The 17,678-nt window shown below is 40.5% G+C and overlaps 1 long non-coding RNA gene across 1 annotated transcript; it reads left to right on the top strand.

Moving 5' to 3' along the window:
- The first annotated feature begins 614 nt into the window (after nt 1-614).
- Nucleotides 615-10,659, top strand: LOC123381732. The gene is made up of 3 exons (XR_006589085.1): nt 615-1,296; nt 1,923-2,007; nt 10,188-10,659. It is a non-coding gene; the product is annotated as an uncharacterized LOC123381732 (long non-coding RNA).
- The last annotated feature ends 7,019 nt before the right edge of the window (nt 10,660-17,678 follow it).

The following is a 17,678-nucleotide window of genomic DNA, read 5'->3' as shown; positions in this document are numbered from 1 at the left end:
AGCACCAACCAGTTGTTGGTGGTTTGGTTCCAGTCCCTTGCGTTTTGTAAAGTAGACTATTAAGAAGAACGTTCTGGAAATGGCTGTTCTTGCTTGCTCTTTCTGGGTTCTTGTTGAGCTCTACAGCCGGCCTCTGGCCCCTTTGTACCTTTTCCCTCTATGCAACCCAGATACATTTGTTGAGCCCTTATTTCAATGAGCAGGGCCTAGTATTAAACACCATACAAATCACTCCAAGTGGTGAACACCAACAATCTCCGAGATCCTAAAGTCGAAGGTGGAAGACCAAGTCTCTGATTTAGTGTTCCCTATCTCGGGCGCCATCTTTAAAAGCAAACCCACGCTCTATGCCCCACCCACCTTTTAAATGGGGTGAACCTTTCAGGGCAGAGTGAAGAGGGGAGATTCTAGAGCCTAAAGCTGACAGAGGATAGCCATGATCAGTTTTATTTGGCATGTGTTTGCTTTCTTAAGCCCGAATTGTAGTCAAAACTGGACACAGCTGGCGTTTCTCAAGGAGATTTCACTCCCAGACTGAATGTTTGGATTTCAGCTCATTGTTTAATAGTTCTAGAATTCAACCGGTCACCGTGAGGCAGGAAGGTTAGCACTCCATTAAGATGGATGGGGAAAGTTCACACCTCTCACTTTTATTTTATTTCTTTGCTTTTCTTTCCATTTGCCTGCATACTCAGCAAAGCCGCTCATTCACTACACAGTCTGCTTTTATACCCACTGGACTGAAAAGTTGATTTACTGAAGAACTTGGATTTTCCAGGAAAAGGAAAAAAATCCACAGAGAGTTTTAAAATCTACAGAATACAACAGGATTATCAGAGGAATAAGAAATCTTACGTTAGATCCTTTGGTTTTTAAATCAATCCTCAAAGAGGTTTTAAAGCCCATACAGTTTTTGGATGGTTCTTCTGGACATCCCTGTAAATGTTCTTTATATAATATCTGCTAAGAGGGAGAGCTAAAACCAGCATTTATGTGAAATACTAGGCTAGTGCATTTTGTTCAGTTAGTTTTTACAAATGTTGATTGGAAAGCAATGGAAGGACATTACCATTTGCTGAGTGCCTACTATATGAAAGCATCATGCTAGGTACCAGGAGAGACCGTGAAGTTTAACACCTAGTTCAGTCCCTTTGCTCTGATGACGAAAAAGCATACATGATTTTCTCTAACACAGGTCAGACCCTGAGAAGTGTTATGGTATAGATTCCTGCAACAAGATCGTGGAGAAATGGACAAGTTCATTCTGACTGAAGCATTTAGAAAAGCTTCTTAAAGGTGAAATTCAAAATGAATTTGGGAGTTCTGGCAGGAAAAAGGTCAGGTGGGTGGGGGGAGTTCTTTTAGTAAAGGGATTAATGTAAACCGAATAGGTGATATAAACAGCTAAGAGCTCCTCTAGGTTATCTGTGATGAGTAGAACAGAGATAGGCTTGATGTCCTTTAACCCTGTCCCCTCTTCCAAAACATACAGAAAGTCTACATCCCCAGCCTCATGTGGCTACGTGAGGTTATGTGCCTGTCTTTTTGCGAACGGAATGAATATAGAGTGGTTGTATGCTATTTTCTTCGGAGTTCTCTCTTTGCTTGTTGGTGAGGTGAATTCAGTGGACCCAGCAAAGACCTCTCAAGAAGTGTTGGCACACCATGGTCCCATATAATGTAAAGAAGCCAGGGGGTGCCTGGGTGGCTTAGTTGGTTAAGCATCCGACTTCAGGTCAGGTCATGATCTCACTGTTCATGAGTTCGAGCCCCGAGTCGGGCTCTGTACTGACGGCTCAGAGCCTGGAGCCTCCTTCGGATTCTGTGTCTCCCTCTCTCTCTCTGCCCCTCCCCCACTCATGCTCTGTTTTTCTCTCTCTCGAAAATAAATACACATTAAAAAAAATTTTTTTTTTTTAAAGAAAGAACCCAGGATGCTGGGATCATCATACAGAAGGCTACCCACTGAATACTTTATTAGACTATGAAGTGAACAAGAATTATTTGGTAAGCCACTGATATTTGCAAGCTAGCATAATAGTGGAGATGGTAAGGCCAAAAAGGTGGATGTAAAAGGCCTATGAAATCCTCTGGAAGCAAGTCATTTACAAGAATTGAGATAATAAATTAAATTAAATAGTAATAAGGTTTGAATTAATATATGCCACAGCATCAGGAAGAAGGCATCGGTCATTCTTTTTAGCGTGAATCTCTATGAGTCATGATTTTTTTGGTTTTACGCCAACAACTTAATTTCGGATCCAAAGGAAACATTTTCGGAAGGGGGCTTCTTCAATAAAGATGGTACTTGGGTCTCTTGTAGCTTATGGAAAAAAGAAAAAAAAAGTGGTGCTCTCTAAGGGGGAGTCTAAAGCTGGCTGGCTTGGGACTATTTTAAAAATACATTTTATTACTTTTTTGGCTCTGAGAGTAATATATACTCCTTGTAAAAAAAATTGGACAGTATAAAAATGTCAATGGAATAAAATAATAGCCATTTGTAATCCTACCACGTTTTGGTGTGTTTCGTGCCCAGTCCTCTTTGTCTCTGTCTCTCTACATGTATCATATGTTAAGTACATGTAAGTCATTGAATTAGACTATTTGGACAATACATAATACATAATCTGTTTTTGCCATTAAAATTTCTCATAAACTTATTCTACATTATTCTGTAATTTTGTCATTATATGAATCTAGCATAATTTTTGGCACTTCCCATAAAGTTGGACACAATTTTTCCAGGGCTTTTCTTTATTTTCCTTATTTTAACAAAAACCTATATCATTATTCAGAAATAATTGCCTGTTATTATTGATAATTCTTGATTGTTTTTTAGGATAGATTCCTAGCAGAATTTGTAGTCAAAGAATTTGAAAAATTGTCAAAGACACGGATGAGCTTCCTAGAAGCTAGTGTTTTTCCACTAGCAGCATATGAGACTAGCTGTCTTAACAATACTTTCATCTGCATCGAATAGTATCATTAGAACAATTATCTACTACTTTTTATAGTTCTCTCCACAGTCCAAAGACACAGGGATGATAAATCCATGACATATTTGCTATCTAATCTTCGGTTGTCAAAGTGGCTGTCTTCTGCTAAAGCAGGTATACATGTTTACATGCATACATGTATACATGTATACATACCTAAGAGGAAACTTAGATATCCTCTGATCATAGTATATAATAAGCTGGTTGCATTCAGTACAGGCTGGACTAGACTGTGATAACAAACCATCTAAAATCTCAGTGGCTTAATAAACAGAATTTTATTTCTTACTCAGGCTTCTTATCCCACAAGTCAATAGTTGTTGTTACTTTGTCCAAGCATAATTACTCTCACCTTAAGAAGGGAGTACGGTAAATCATGTATTTGCCCCTTATTTTTTTACCTGGAGGGGAACATATCATTTCTTATATCCCCTTGGCCAAAGTAAGCCCTATGACCACACTGACTACAAGAGTGTGGGAAATGATGATGCAACCCTGTTCCCAGGAACAGAGCAGGAAACGGTCACTGGACAACACTAATGACTATCACACTTGATTGACCTTTAACCTTTGAGGAATAACCTGTGCCCATAGCTAACTTCTTATAGTGACTTCTAGAAGGGTTTTTTAGTGCTCTTTTCCCTTCTGAGCCTCTTAGACAAGGGTCAGGAAACTGTGGCCTATAGGGCCAAATGTGTCCTGCTGTCTGCTTTTGTATGACTTATGAGTTAAGAATGTTTTTTCACGTTTGTAAATGGTTGGAAAAATTCCAAAGCAAAGTGTTGTGTAACACATAAAAATTATATGAAATTCGTATGTGTGTCCATAAATAAAGTTGTACTAGAACATAGCCATTGTTACTTGTTTAGTATTGTCGATGACTTTTCTTCTGCCACGGTTGCAAAGTTGAGGAATTGCAATAGACATTTTACTGTGCGGCCTTTACAGGAAAACTTTGCTAATTGCTGATCTTAGACATGGCCCTAAAAAAAAAAAAAAATCATGGTCATTTCAATATGGCTGCCTCCCCAAATCACCTTTTGGGAAGTGATTATTTCCTAGATGATTCAAAAGTCCAGCTTATTGGATTCCAAAAAAAAAAAAAAAAAAAGAGCTTTTGAAAAGTCTCCTCATGTTCATGTGTGTAGTTACTGTGGCTGTGGCTGTGGCTGAGCCATGGATAGAAGCGTGGTGAGAATTGAGACCCAATGGCCAAATTGGACGGGAATTAGGAAAGCCATTGGAAATACCAGAGGTTGCCTGAAATGGACACTGTAGTTGTAAGCTAGACCACATTAGTTTCTCACCAGGATCTTTCACCTCCTTGAGGATTTGTTATATAAATTTGCTCAATGTTTTAGAATCAACCTGGATGCAAACATAAGCCCTCATTGCTTTCTGTTAACATAAAGGAATAAAAAATAAAGGGAGGAAAGATTGGCTCCCTAAGCGGAGGAAAAAAAAAAACAACCCAGGTGTTACCATCTCCTTGCCCAGCCTGTTGCTGCTGGATGGAAGACGGCACTTTACTTTCAACTGTGATTTCTAAAAAGATGTTTTGGGTTTTCACTCAGAGGTTTCATAAGCATTTGAATAGAATTGGCTTTCTGGGTGATTTACCAGCTGCGCTGTGTGAGGTTTTCAACGAATGTTCCATCCATTGTCAACATACTCCTTGTATTAAAACTGGGATTTCTGAAGTAACATGTTGATCCGGTGACGGAATGCCATTTCTCTTCATTTAGTGCCCAAGTAGTAATGCACCAGTTAGTAATGCTAGGAACGAGATGGGAGGCTCAGACATACATATTCCAGCTGAGGTCAAGATCCATTCTTTTTAAATGTCAAAAATGACATTTCTAATACCCGTGTGTATAGATTCTATTTACTTGTGCACTTAAATTAACTCCTTTCTAATCCAGCTTCCACAGCTGCCAAAGACTTCCTCTAAAAGGCATTTTCTTCTAGTCATAGTTCATATCTATCTCTCATTGAAGTGGTTCTCGTGGCTCTGTGCCCTAGTCGAAAGTACAGGAGGCTAGTTTCATCTCATTTCAAAGGCTAAGTTAGACCTGGGTTGGAAATCGGCACCTCTGATAGCTATTTTCTCTTTCTTCTCTTGAGATAGTTACGTATTTCATTGTCTTTCTTTTTTTGCACTTGGCCAGTTTCCTTTAAAAAACTTTTTTTTTTTTTAATATTCATTCATTTTTGAAAGACAGAGAGAGACAGAGCACAATCAGGGATGGGGCGGAGAGAGAGGGGGACACAGAATCCGAAGCAGCCTCCAAGCTCTGAGCTGTCAGCACAGAGCTTGATGTGGGGCTCGAACTCAGAATCATGAGATCATGACCTGAGCCGAAGTCAGATGCTTAACTGACTGAGCCACCCAGATGCCCCTAAAAGATTTTTTAACTACTGAGCATTCCGTATCTTTTAGAAGGAGATTGCTATTAGAATTTTGTTTGTGAGTAGACTTCTAATTGTATGATGGATATTTACACATCTCACTAAAGATTAAGTGCCTGTGATTTCCAGTCTAAGGACACATGATTTGAGGAGTGTACTCACGAGGAAGGTTGGGTAGGGCTGGTGAAAGTTAGGCCATCCAGGAAATTCCATGGCATATAGTCATTCTGCCCTTATAGTACATGCCCAACTATGTAGAACGCAGGAGATGATTGTGGGATGAAATAGAAAATGATATTGTGGTAACAACAATAACGTATTATAGTTGTAGAGCAGTCTTACATGTATGACCTCATTTAATACTTTCAATCCTCCTCTGAGACAGGGAGGCAAGTATTATTATCCATATTTCATAAACAAGAAAATTGAAACCTGAAACGACTGAATGACTTAGCTAAGGAAGTCTTGTTCTCCTTGTTCCTGTTTAATTGCATTCTTTTGTGATGCTATTTCTTCAAGACTGGTAGAATAAGGTACTGACCACAAGACATCCTTTAAAATTTGTAGGTGGGCTTTTCTTTTTAAAAGAAATCCTTAACTCAGATTAAGGCTTGAATCTTTGAGTTGGGTTCCGCTTGATCAAGTTTTTTTGTTTGTTGGTTGGGTTTTTTTGTTGTTGTTGTTTTTGCACATCTATATTGGGTACTTGCCAAACTCAGGACTAGTTCCTTTCTCTAGCTTTGGCCCAATTTTTATTTCTTCTACAATAAGATATTTCCAGATATCAAGAAAGCTAAAAACTAGTCAAGTCATTATTATGTTGCTCATTTATTTTTATCTCAAAACTTTGTTCTACAATATTTATTCCTTACCACACAGTTTTCAGTCTCCTGTGAAATTTTTACCTGTTTTTAAAATATGTTTAGCAGATCTGGGCATCCCAACCCCAGAGGTGGTGTCTTCGGAGGACTGGACATCTGACTCAAAGGAGAGAGGTGTTCTGGATCTTTTTATCACCTCTTTTAGGGCAGAACTGACTGGTAGCAAAGACATCCAAACATAAGTCCATATTTCATTTGAGGAGGGTTCATGGCTGGGACTCTTTTTTTTTCTTTAGCAACAAGGTAAACAGCCAGTCAGGGAAACTTTTAGACAAAGATTTATCCTTGGAACTTAGAAAGCATTGTATGTTCCATATATTATAATAAAGTAAAATAAGAAGCTTGGGAAAGGTGCTCCAGATATTCAGTTGCCTTACATTAGAGTATTTAACAAGAACCTTTAAAATTTTTCATGTTTTTCACAGGGAAAAAGAAAAAAGTTAAATGTATTCATTAAAAAAAATTTTTTTTTAACATTTGTTCATTTCTGAGAGACAGAGAGAGACAGGGAGTGAGTGGGGGAGGAGCAGAGAGAGAGAGAGAGAGAGAAGGAGACACAGAATCCAAAGCAGTCTCTAGGCTCTGAGCTGTCAGCATAGAGCCCAATGCAGGGCTCAAACCCATGAACCATGAGATCATGACCTGAGCTGAAGCTGGACGCTTAACCAACTGAGCCACCCAGGTGCCCCAAAAGTTAAATTTATAATGAGTATTACTATGGAGATTTTTATCAAAGATTTTCTAAAACAACTTTATAAATGCTTGCTTGGTGGTGATATCAGGTAACCCGGGTCAAAAAAGAAAATATGGTGTGAGGTAGCCAAGTTCAAAAAGAAAGTAATGTCACATCGGTCCATTTTAGAAAGAAATAAGGATTTTTTTCCCTTCAATGAATAATTCTCTTTTGTTCAGTCCTAAGAGACAGTATCATGTCAGTCCAACAACATAGATTTAATTTCTGAGTTTCACAAACATGTCCCATTTGCTCACCCAAGAAAGATTGAAATATAATGCGAATCTTATGTCTATAAAAAATGGCAATACAGATACACAATTATGACCATTTATGAAAATAATTTCCTTTAAGCCTTATCCTTTGGTGGGCATGATAGCTCAAAAAAAAAAAAAAAAAAAAAAACGAACAAGAGAAAGCAGAGATGGGAGGGTAGAAGGGAAGGGCAAATAGGCCCATGTGGCTAATGGGTCCAAGACTTTTCCCCATCCCCACCCATCTCCCAGCCTTATCAGCCTTTATTTTATTATGGAAGCCCCTGCCCATCAGGGAAATATTTATACCTTCTATCTTACCAGTGTATTAGATTTCTATTCCTACGATCTATATTTTAGATTCTCAAGGAGAGGGAAGTGGGAATGGAAGGGTATTTCAGGTGAAGAGAATAGAAGCGGAGACCTAGAGATGGAAATGAAAATGTATACTGAGAAATTGGACTGCAAAGTTGGGATGGATCCAGATCTTGAATCTTAAATGCCAGCCCTTAGGGATTGCACTTTGCTCTATAAACAGTGGGATGCTATTTTTGTGTGCTTTCAAGGAGAATGAGACTGAAGACAGTGGGCTCAGGTGCAGGCAGTATCTATGTTGTGGTTAAGAGGCTGAACCAGGAGATCTCAATGTTAAGAACACTGAGAAATTGACATGGCAACTGATGTCCACTCTGGTATTGCCCTCTAGCTGTAGGGATGACAAACTCAAAGGTAGGTCTTGTCTTCTAGGAGCTTATTCTATCCAAGTTTGAAACTGGAGATACATAATGGGAGTTGAGATGTTGACCATATTAATGACAAGGATGTCTTTCAAAAAGCCCCATAGGGTGGTGGTTCTGTAGATTTCAGAAACCAATTTTCTGAGCACGCTGGGAGCATCCATTTGTCAGGGATGGGTTTACATGAACCCCAAACACAGACTGGTAGAGAGCTTACTATCTACATTTTTCCTATATTTGACTTTCTCTCAGGTTAGATCATTGGGGAAATCATATTGTATTCATCATGCTGCTTAGTGAGCATGTCTGAGTAAGTTCTAAGAAGTAGATACTACTAAATTTATCTAATTATTACCTAAAATTAAAATTATCCCTTAGGAAAGCTAGAGATACTGATATCTTAAGAGAGATCCCTTGCCAATGGAACCAGAGACCCAGACTTCCTTTTCTCTCAGTAGTGTTTGGATGAGCCCTGCCAACATTTGTTTACCAGACTTTCTGTGTTTCTGGTGCCTATGATCCCTCCTCCTTCCACCTCAAATTCTATCTTTTGATAAATTGATAACTAAAGGCAAGGCCCACTTATCAGCATTACTATGTCTAGGAATCTATCTTTCAGAAATAATTACACAAATCAGTGAAAATATATATTCAAGGGTGTTAATTGCAGCCTTGTTTATAATACCAAAAATGAGCAATTATCTCACTTGAGGGATCAGTCAAATAAAAACAGTAAATTTATTTAGGCGTATTAAGCAACAATTAGAAAGAATACATAGAGGGGCACCTGGGTGGCTCAGTCGGTTAAGCATCCAACTTCGGCTCAGGTCATGATCTCACAATTCGTGGGTTCAAGCCCCATGTCGGGCTCTGTGCTGACAGCTCAGAGCCTGGAGCCTGCTTCTGATTCTGTGTCTCCCTCTCTCTCTACCCCTCCCCTGCTCACACTTTGTCTCTCTCTGTCTCTCAAAAATAAATAAATGTAAAAAAAATTTTTTTTCAATATATGAAATTTATTGTCAAATTGGTTTCCATACAACACCCAGTGCTCATCCCAAAAGGTGCCCTCCTCAATACCCACCCCCCACCCTCCCCTCCCTCCCACCCCCCATCAGCCCTCAGAAAAAATTTTTAATAAAAAAAGAGAATACATAGAACATTATGTACTGACTTGACAAGGTATACATAAAAAATGCTCTTATAAAAACAAGTTGTACGCCAATAGGTATAGCAGGATTCCATCTTTGTGAAAAAGAAAAGCACATATATGTGGCTGTGTGTGTGTGATATATACATATATGCATATACATACATATATATTCTTATAGATCAGATATAATAAGCACACACACACACACACACACACACACACACACAAAATCCTTAAATGCGAATAGTGGTTAACCCTGGGGGTGGGGTGGGATTGTATGTTGGAGATGATCCAAGATTTTCACCTCTTCCTTTATATGCACATACATGCCTACATGCACACACACACATGCAGTGGCATCGGGGTGCAATTTACTTTGGGTGTTTTTCTAAGAACCTCTTCCTTTCCTTCTCTTGCCTACCAACATCCCAAACCCTTACAACTTTAAGAAAATCACTATGTTGATAGCAGATAATATTATTAGGATAAATTGTAGGATAAATTATTATAGGATAAATTACTATCAGCTGCAGAAATTAATGAATACTATAAAGGAAGCATACACTGAGCCTATGGGCTTCTGGGAAACTGAGATTGCTTCCAACTGCATAGGAGAAAGAGTTGAGAGACAGTGAAAAGATGAAATATGTTATATTTCCCACAACTGCCAAGACTATAAGCCTTGCTTTTGCAGAGCAAGCAGCCCACTTTTAAATAGTCTTTAACACGGCTCTTCTTAAGTCATCAAACTGCCTGTAAATTCTAGCACTTGAGGAACCCACACTCCATTTCCCTAACCACCTCTTGAGCTGGAACCTGCCATTGTTATTTCACGTGAGACTCTGAATTCTGATTTTTGGTTCACAGAATATGTTCACTCTACCTATAGGTCCACGCACGGCACATCGCATGTACCATTACTCGATCGATGATTGCGGCTTCGTGGATTATCACTTACATTGAAAAAAAAAAATAACACTACTTGATGATGATCTCTGAATTCAAGCCTATTATCTTTCCTCTTTAGAAGGACAAGATGATTGCTTGCAGCTTCCTCAAGCCTTCTAATCAAGCCGAGGAAACTACCAGAATGAAATGAACTGCTGCTGAAGACTCCTTTTCTTGCCAACATCACTGCAGAACATTTACAAAGTGTTTCATGAATGAATGCGGAACATGCCACATGAAGGATGGGCATTAGCTAAACCCAGGCATGCAAGATTGAATGACCTCGACTGGCAACCCTTGCACCCAATTACAAACGAATGGGACCAGGAATGTGGTTCTCTCACACTTGCTGGGAGGCGCCTGCACCCACCACCTCCTGCCATCCATCTACCCCCTTCCCTGATTTGTGTCTGTTTTTGTTAAACAGTGGGTCTTGCCATGCTTTTCAGAAAGCTGACAAGAAGCAAGCTGAAAATTAAAAATGGGTGCCGAGAGGCTTTACGGGAGTCTAAATAAACAGCTCGACAGGAAAGACGTGTGGCAGGCTAAGGTTTCAGGCTAGTGGTCGGAGAGAGTTAAAAGACATCCGTATAACAGAAGGCTGTGTTTGTTTTTCCCTGTCCCTGCTCTAGCAAATTTATTGGGTTATCTGTCTTATTTTGACACTTGGGTGTTTAAGGTTTCTGTTCTAGGTGTCTAAAGACATAAAAAAAATTATCGTACAGCTTACATTCCTGGCAGAGGCTTTGACATGTGCTAGCTGAAAAGTTCCTATCTGCCAGTAATTTTGCAGAAAAAGCCATGTAGAATTGGGTTTACCCAGAGGGTCCAAGAAGCCTCTGCCGAAAACACCAAGAACAAAGGGTTTCTTATTTTATTTCTGGCCACATCATCCTAATGTCCAGTGAGGCACCGCCACCAAGCTATTTTCTTCTCGTTGTGCTGCTTTTACTCACCAAGTAACATGTAAGGAGCATTATCAGTGTCGTTACAGGGAGAGAGTTTCCCATCGGTGGAGCCTGCAATCTATGTAAATTGACAAGATATGGTTTGATTTGCTTTTGAGGTTAAAACGCACGGTAATGTTGAGTGCCTACTAGGTGTTATGATAATGCAACGTCAAAATAGTATAGTCATATGTGTAGACATATTGACATTTTCATGACTGATGTGCTAAGCCACCCACAAGGAATGTTGCTATATTCTCAGAATACCAATTTCAAAACAATTTTACTTATAAATGCGTGATTCCTCCTAGACAGTGAGACTACAGTAACTAATTAAGGGGAGGTAGGGAATTTAAATAGTTCTCTGACACAAACCTATTTTCTTTCATTCATTCGTTCATTCTTCAAATGGAATTCAGTGACTACTCATGATTTAATTGGTAGCAAGCGTGGGACACACCCATGGGGGAAAGCATAAAGCGCAGTCTGTGGCTATAATAGAAATTCAGTTTCTTCTCTCATCATCTTCTGCAGGAGACAACCTGCTTGGCATAGTCTGGTCAAATCTTCATGATGCTGGGTGATCAGTATTAAGTCAACACAAGAAAAACAGTTTACCGTCTATGTTTCCCCAGGGCAGGGAGCTTTGCAGCAGCCCAGGCCATTTGAGCACATTGTTGTTTCTTTCTTCGTTCCGTCTTCCTTCTTTGTGGTTCTCCAAGAGCCGAACACTGGGACTTGGCAGCTGGTAGCTATGGTCTCTTCTCCTTGTAATGTTCTTGGCAAAGACTTATCACCCAGGACACCGAACGAATGTTTTTCTTATCTTGGCCTGCTTCCCTTTTCATCAACAACATTCACACGTCTCTTCTCACCTCACTATTTGTAAAAGCTTCAGTTTTGTGCAAAGAGCAAAGATTTTTAGAATCGGCACACCTGAATCTGAATACAGGCAATGTCACTTAATTGGTGGGTGACTCTGAGCCTCGGTTTATCATCCGTAAAGACGTGTATAATCTTGCCTGTTTCATAGGGTTACGAACCTTACGTGCGATCATGTGCTTGAATGAAGCTTGACGCCCGGCTCTAGCGAGTGGTTAAAAAAAAAGCCCACTCTTTCCTTCTTCAAGTCCTATGGAGCAATGAGGCCTTTGAGACAGTCAAAGAAAATATTTGTGTCATAGAGATTTTATAGTTCATTGCTTTCTGTTGGTTTCAGACAGGTGTGGTATAATTTCTTTTAAAAAGCAAGAAAAGTTCATATGTCTTTTGATGATAGGACATAACCTAGCATTCCAGATCATGTTAAGCACATACTATATCCAAGTCCTAGAACAGGTTCAGAGATGAATATAAATATATAGCCCAAAGTGTATTTTCTAGTACCTTAAAGCAACTTGAGCTAAGATTTATATAGGGTCAAATAGTAATCAGAATAAGTGTTTTGTGGCTATTACTAGGAAGCAGGCAATTATTTGTTGAATAAGTTTGTTTTTTTTTCCTGTAGAGCTCCTCACAGAGACCTTAATATAATATACATTAAGAATCTCTAAGAAAGGAATAGTAAGCAAATCTGTCTATACTTGATGGTCATGGAATTCTTTAAATTATTTTAATTTTGGGCTCCTGGGTGGCTCAGTCATTAAGCATGACTCATGATCTCATGGTTCATGAGTTCTGAGTCCCATGTCAAGTGAGCTCATGCCCTGCTTCGGGTGAGCGTGGGTCCTGCTTCTCTCTCTCTCTCTCTCTCTCTCTCTCTCTCTGCCCCTTGCTCACTTGAGCCCTCTCTCAAAAAAAAATCATTTTAATTTTGTCTTTATGGCAATCTTAGGTACAGAAAGATAGATCGGGGTCATGGAAGGTGAATGCTTAAGTGAAGAATCAGAACTTTAACCTAGGGAGCACCTGGGGGGCCCAGTCAGTTGAGCATTGGACTTTGGCTCAGGTCTCATGGTTCATGGGTTTGAGTCCCACATCGGGTTCCCTGTCTCAGTGTAGAACCTGCTTTGGATCCTCAGTCCCCCTGTCTCTCTGCCCCTCCCCTACTTGAGCCCTTGCTCTCTCTCTCTCTCTCTCTCAAAAACAAATAAAACATAAAACAAACAAACAAACAAACAAACAAACAAAAAAGGACTTACCCAAAAGGCACTGACATTTTTAGAAAGGCAAGTGTCATGATTCAAGTATTTAATGTTTTAGGAATGAGAATCCTAGGAGTGAGAATCAGGAGAAAGGGCTTTTCCAAGTAGAATGGTTAGGACATAAACTAGATTACAGTTGGTAAGGAGATTAGAGACTGTGATGTAGAGTCAGCAAGTAGTAGAATGCTCTTCACAGTGATTTTGGAAGTGAAAACGAGAGACACTGCCAGGATAGTTATGGCCCAAGAGAGTTTTATTCAGGATACGAAAGATGACGGCATGTTAGATGATCAAGGGGAAAACCACAAGAAAAAGATGACCATGAACAGTCCTGGAGAGAGTAAGGATAACTATGGGATCAAGTTCCTAGAAACAGTGGAAAGGAATAAGGAAGAGAGCATATGGGGGGAAGCAGCCAAGACTTGTAGCACACGGAGGAAAGAAAGAAATGTAACTCTGATTTCATAATGCTAGATCCAACAAATACTGTATTTATTCTTCATTATAATACTTACATGTCATAGAAATGATGATCTGAAATGTGTAGTCATGGAAACTTGCTCAAGGTCCCATAGCTACTTAAGGACATATCAGATATTTGAAAAATCATAAAATTCCTAATGCTAATCTTGAGTGGATACTGACTGCCTGAATATAGGCAATCCAAAAGGTAAAAAAAAGGCTTTGGCGTGGCCACAGATGAGGCAGAGGCAGCCTCCAGCTGTCCCTAGGGAAAGGAAAAGTAGATCCAAGCCTCATCCCCCAAGCCAGTCTCAGGGCCAGCATGATCCTTCAGCCTACAGCTTTATATTGTCATGCTAGCACTTACTGGGCTCCTCAAGTAGGGATGGAGGAAACTTGTCTGTCTCTTTCCATGACAGTGTATGTGTATATACATACACACACGCACATACACACACACACACACACATGCATACATGTTTGTGTATTTATGTACCCATAAATGGATAACATATCTCCATGTATATATCTCTGTAGAGCAGGGTACACTTAAGCTTCCTAATTAATGATAACCTCATCTCTTTTAGAAAGGTAGGTAGCCCTTTGGTAAAGGGGAGAGTACCCCTGGGGGAGGAACAGGCAGTTCTTGAGAGAATCTCTTGTGCATCTGGACACTGGGCCCCCAACTTCTGTCTACAGTTGATGTTTGCATGTTACATTTTCAGGACCCAGTGACCTCCTATGGTTGAGTTTTCTTCACTTCTCTGTGTCTTTTCCACATCTTCCATTTCACCTTGAACACTGCTCTAGTTCACTGCACCCTTTGGGTTAGGGTCTCTCAGGCTGTCTGTGGCTGTCTCCTGCCATGAAGGAATGTGTGGCTCTCTTCCATTCTTAGAGAGCAAAGGGAGGCTGGGATACTAATTCAAACTCTGTCTATCTAATTCCATAAGCCACCACTTACACACCACTGCTAGGTGACTCCATGTTGGATTAAGTCTTTGTAAGGATTGCAGTACATGGAACAACCTTAGTAAGTTAGGATTTCTTCTTTGCTACCCTCTGCCCCAATTTATCTAAGGTTTCTCATTTCTAACTGAGTCCACCCAAACTACTGGCACCCTGGGGGAGTCTGTATCTTTACATTTCTGCACTCTTTCCTCTTATTCTCTTTGATTTCCCCTTTCTTTCCAGAAGGACTGTTATTTCTCCTTCTTATTGGGTTGGGATTTTCCTCAATTTTAGCTTCTTTCTCAATGTTCAAGCTACGCAATTTTACCATGATGGCACAGAGATGTTTAGAAATACTTGATACAAATATAATGTATAAAAATACTGGTTTATGAATGTCTAATATGTGAAGGTTGAAAATTACCAGCATTGCCAAGTGACAATTTCCTCAGTGTAAATTGATTCAACAAGACACACATAACTATGGCAAAAAAAAGCAAAGGAATAGGACGGAGATGAATAAAACATAATTCCTGCATTTAGGGAGTCATAATCTTACAGGGAAGATGAGATTATGTAGACAACAGAAACACGAAAGGGCATAAGGAGGTAAGCTGTCCATGAGAATAGAGCTGCGGGAATTCACAGACAGGGGAAGTCATATCTGGCTGAGACTGTCACGCAGGATATCTAGAAGGGGATGGCTTTGTGGAGGAGCCTGGTAGGATTGATATGTGGGCAAATCGTAATTGGCGACAGTTAATTCAAGACTTCCCTCCAAGTCCTGTGGAACAGGCCCAGAAGTGGAACACATTCTACAGATCACTAGAGTGGGGCGCATGGATGTTACCACTTGGATACAGAAGCACTTTAAAGGGATGAATGAGTGAAGGTCGCCTGAATGTGGCCGACCTCAGAGCATAAGCTAAGTGAGGAGGCCAATGCAGCTGAAAGCATGCCAGGGAGCGAGTAAAGGAACAGGAGAGAAATAGCCTTAGCCAGAATGAGGAAATGGAAGACAGGAAGGGTTGTGGATGGAGAGGAGGAACACCATGACCTTGGACATGGAGCATTATCATGGGATGGTTCAGCCCAGGTTTGGTAGAGTGAGCAGCTAATATGGAAGGAGATACAAGGGGGTAAAAGCAGAAGGTAACAAATTCTGAGGTCAGGGTTTCAGAAGGCTAGTTAACTGAGTGCTCGCAATAAGGGGCTCATATTTTTCTTCTTTGCCTGCCGATTGGAACGACATCCAATGGCTATAAATACACTGGTCTGTATTTTCCACTGTGCCTTGGTCTTCATAAAGAAACAGAAAGGTCACCATTGGAAGATGCCAATCCTAACCCACATCCAGCTGTACCCAGCTGTGAATTCACCAATGCAGCAGGCGCTACAGTTTACCGTGTCACTTGATCAGTGTATTTCACCCTTGACTGGAGTGCTTTTCAACACATGCAGAGGCAGGGGTTGAAAGCAATGTATTCCACTCTCTTTGCCTACAAATCTGGGGAGGGGGAGAAAAAAAAGACAAAAACTCGGGAACACCTGAGTCAGCTTCAGTAGCTGGAAATGTAGCAGTTTAACACCAAATAAAGGCCTGTCCAATGGCTGGTGAATCAAATTAAATTCTGAACAAACAACTCTCTAGCCACATCTCAGTCAATTTTAGAATCAATGCAGGTGATTTATGGTTCCTTAGGGTTGTATTCTCTTTCCAGGATGCTGGGATTTCCACACGTAGCTACCATTTACTACTAATGAGCAGCACACATCAGTCCCAGGACACCTGGATGGGAACGCATCACTTAGTCTCGTTCAGTGGCCTGGGCTCTTTCCATGCAAAAGGGGCTCCTTAGCCGGGTCAGGAGCCTGGGTCTGCTGGGTAGATGTTGCTAATGCAAAGCGGTGATATTTTCCAGTCTTTTTCTCCCAGAAGTACCAGTGCTTTTTAATTTAATGGTTCTCTGGTGTGTGAGAATCCTTTGGGACAAATTTAGTTCTTTAGCCTCAGCACACTGATTCAAACAGAAGCTGGGGAGGGGCAGAGGAGAGCATTTGGCTTTCTTTGTTACCATTTGACGGGAATGAGTCTTGAGTCTTTATTTTTACGGGAAGAAAATAATACCCCAGTGCTTAGCACAGAGCCTGACACATGACAAGAGCTCCACAGATATTTGTGGAATAAATGGCAGGTGGAAACACACAGAAAGTATACATCTCTTAAAACAAGTGCCTGGGAACTCTCTGAAGAGTATTTGCTAACTGGGAACGGAAGCTAGTGACACAGAAGAGATTCCGGTCAAGCCAATGATTTTTGAGTGCTTGACTGTAGGCCAGGCCCTATTCTAACTTCCTCATTTCATTCCTTGTTTACAATATTTTGGGTAAGTACTGTTGTCGTGCTCACTTTACAGGCGAGGAAACTGAGGCACCGAGGGACTAGTGTGACCTGCCTCAGGTCACACAGCCCAGCGAGTGCTGGCACTGGGATTTAAACCCAGACAGGTCTCCTCTTGAAGTCCTGCTTTTTTTATTTTTATTTTTATTTGTTTATTTTTTATAGAAAATTTCACCCAACACACAACATGTTCCAGCAAAAAAGGCAATATGCGGGAAGAGTTGGTACCTATTGCTGCTACAGAAGACCAACAAAAATCCTGGAAAAGGATGAAACATAAGTGTGATTTGCTGATTCTGTCTTACCGTACTGAAAACTAGACACGCAGCCGGCATTAGCTCCAAAATAAAAGGAGGCAGGGCTGGGAATGAACTAGAACTACACACAGTGAATATCGACATCAGTGGCAGTCACTTAGATGCACCCAACAAGAAGTTGCCTGCCCCCTGTGGTGAACCGTCCATGCTCATTCACTGAATATACGATTTCATGTCTCTTGTCTTCTCTTAAGTGGTTAACAAACTCAACAGAGGTTCCCTCAGGCCTCCTCCATTTCAGTGGCAGAGTTTCTGCCCCAAAGTAGGGAAAAGACTGGCCTTACCCTACAGTGACCCGTCAAACCAAGACAAAGTATTTTCAGCCCCTGAGTTCTCAGCTTTCACAGC

The sequence above is a fragment of the Felis catus genome, chromosome D4 (genome assembly GCF_018350175.1).
Source record: "Felis catus isolate Fca126 chromosome D4, F.catus_Fca126_mat1.0, whole genome shotgun sequence".
Classification (NCBI taxonomy): domain Eukaryota; kingdom Metazoa; phylum Chordata; class Mammalia; order Carnivora; family Felidae; genus Felis; species Felis catus.
The sequence above is the reverse complement of the archived record's forward strand: the minus strand, read 5'-3'. Positions and strand labels throughout refer to the sequence as shown.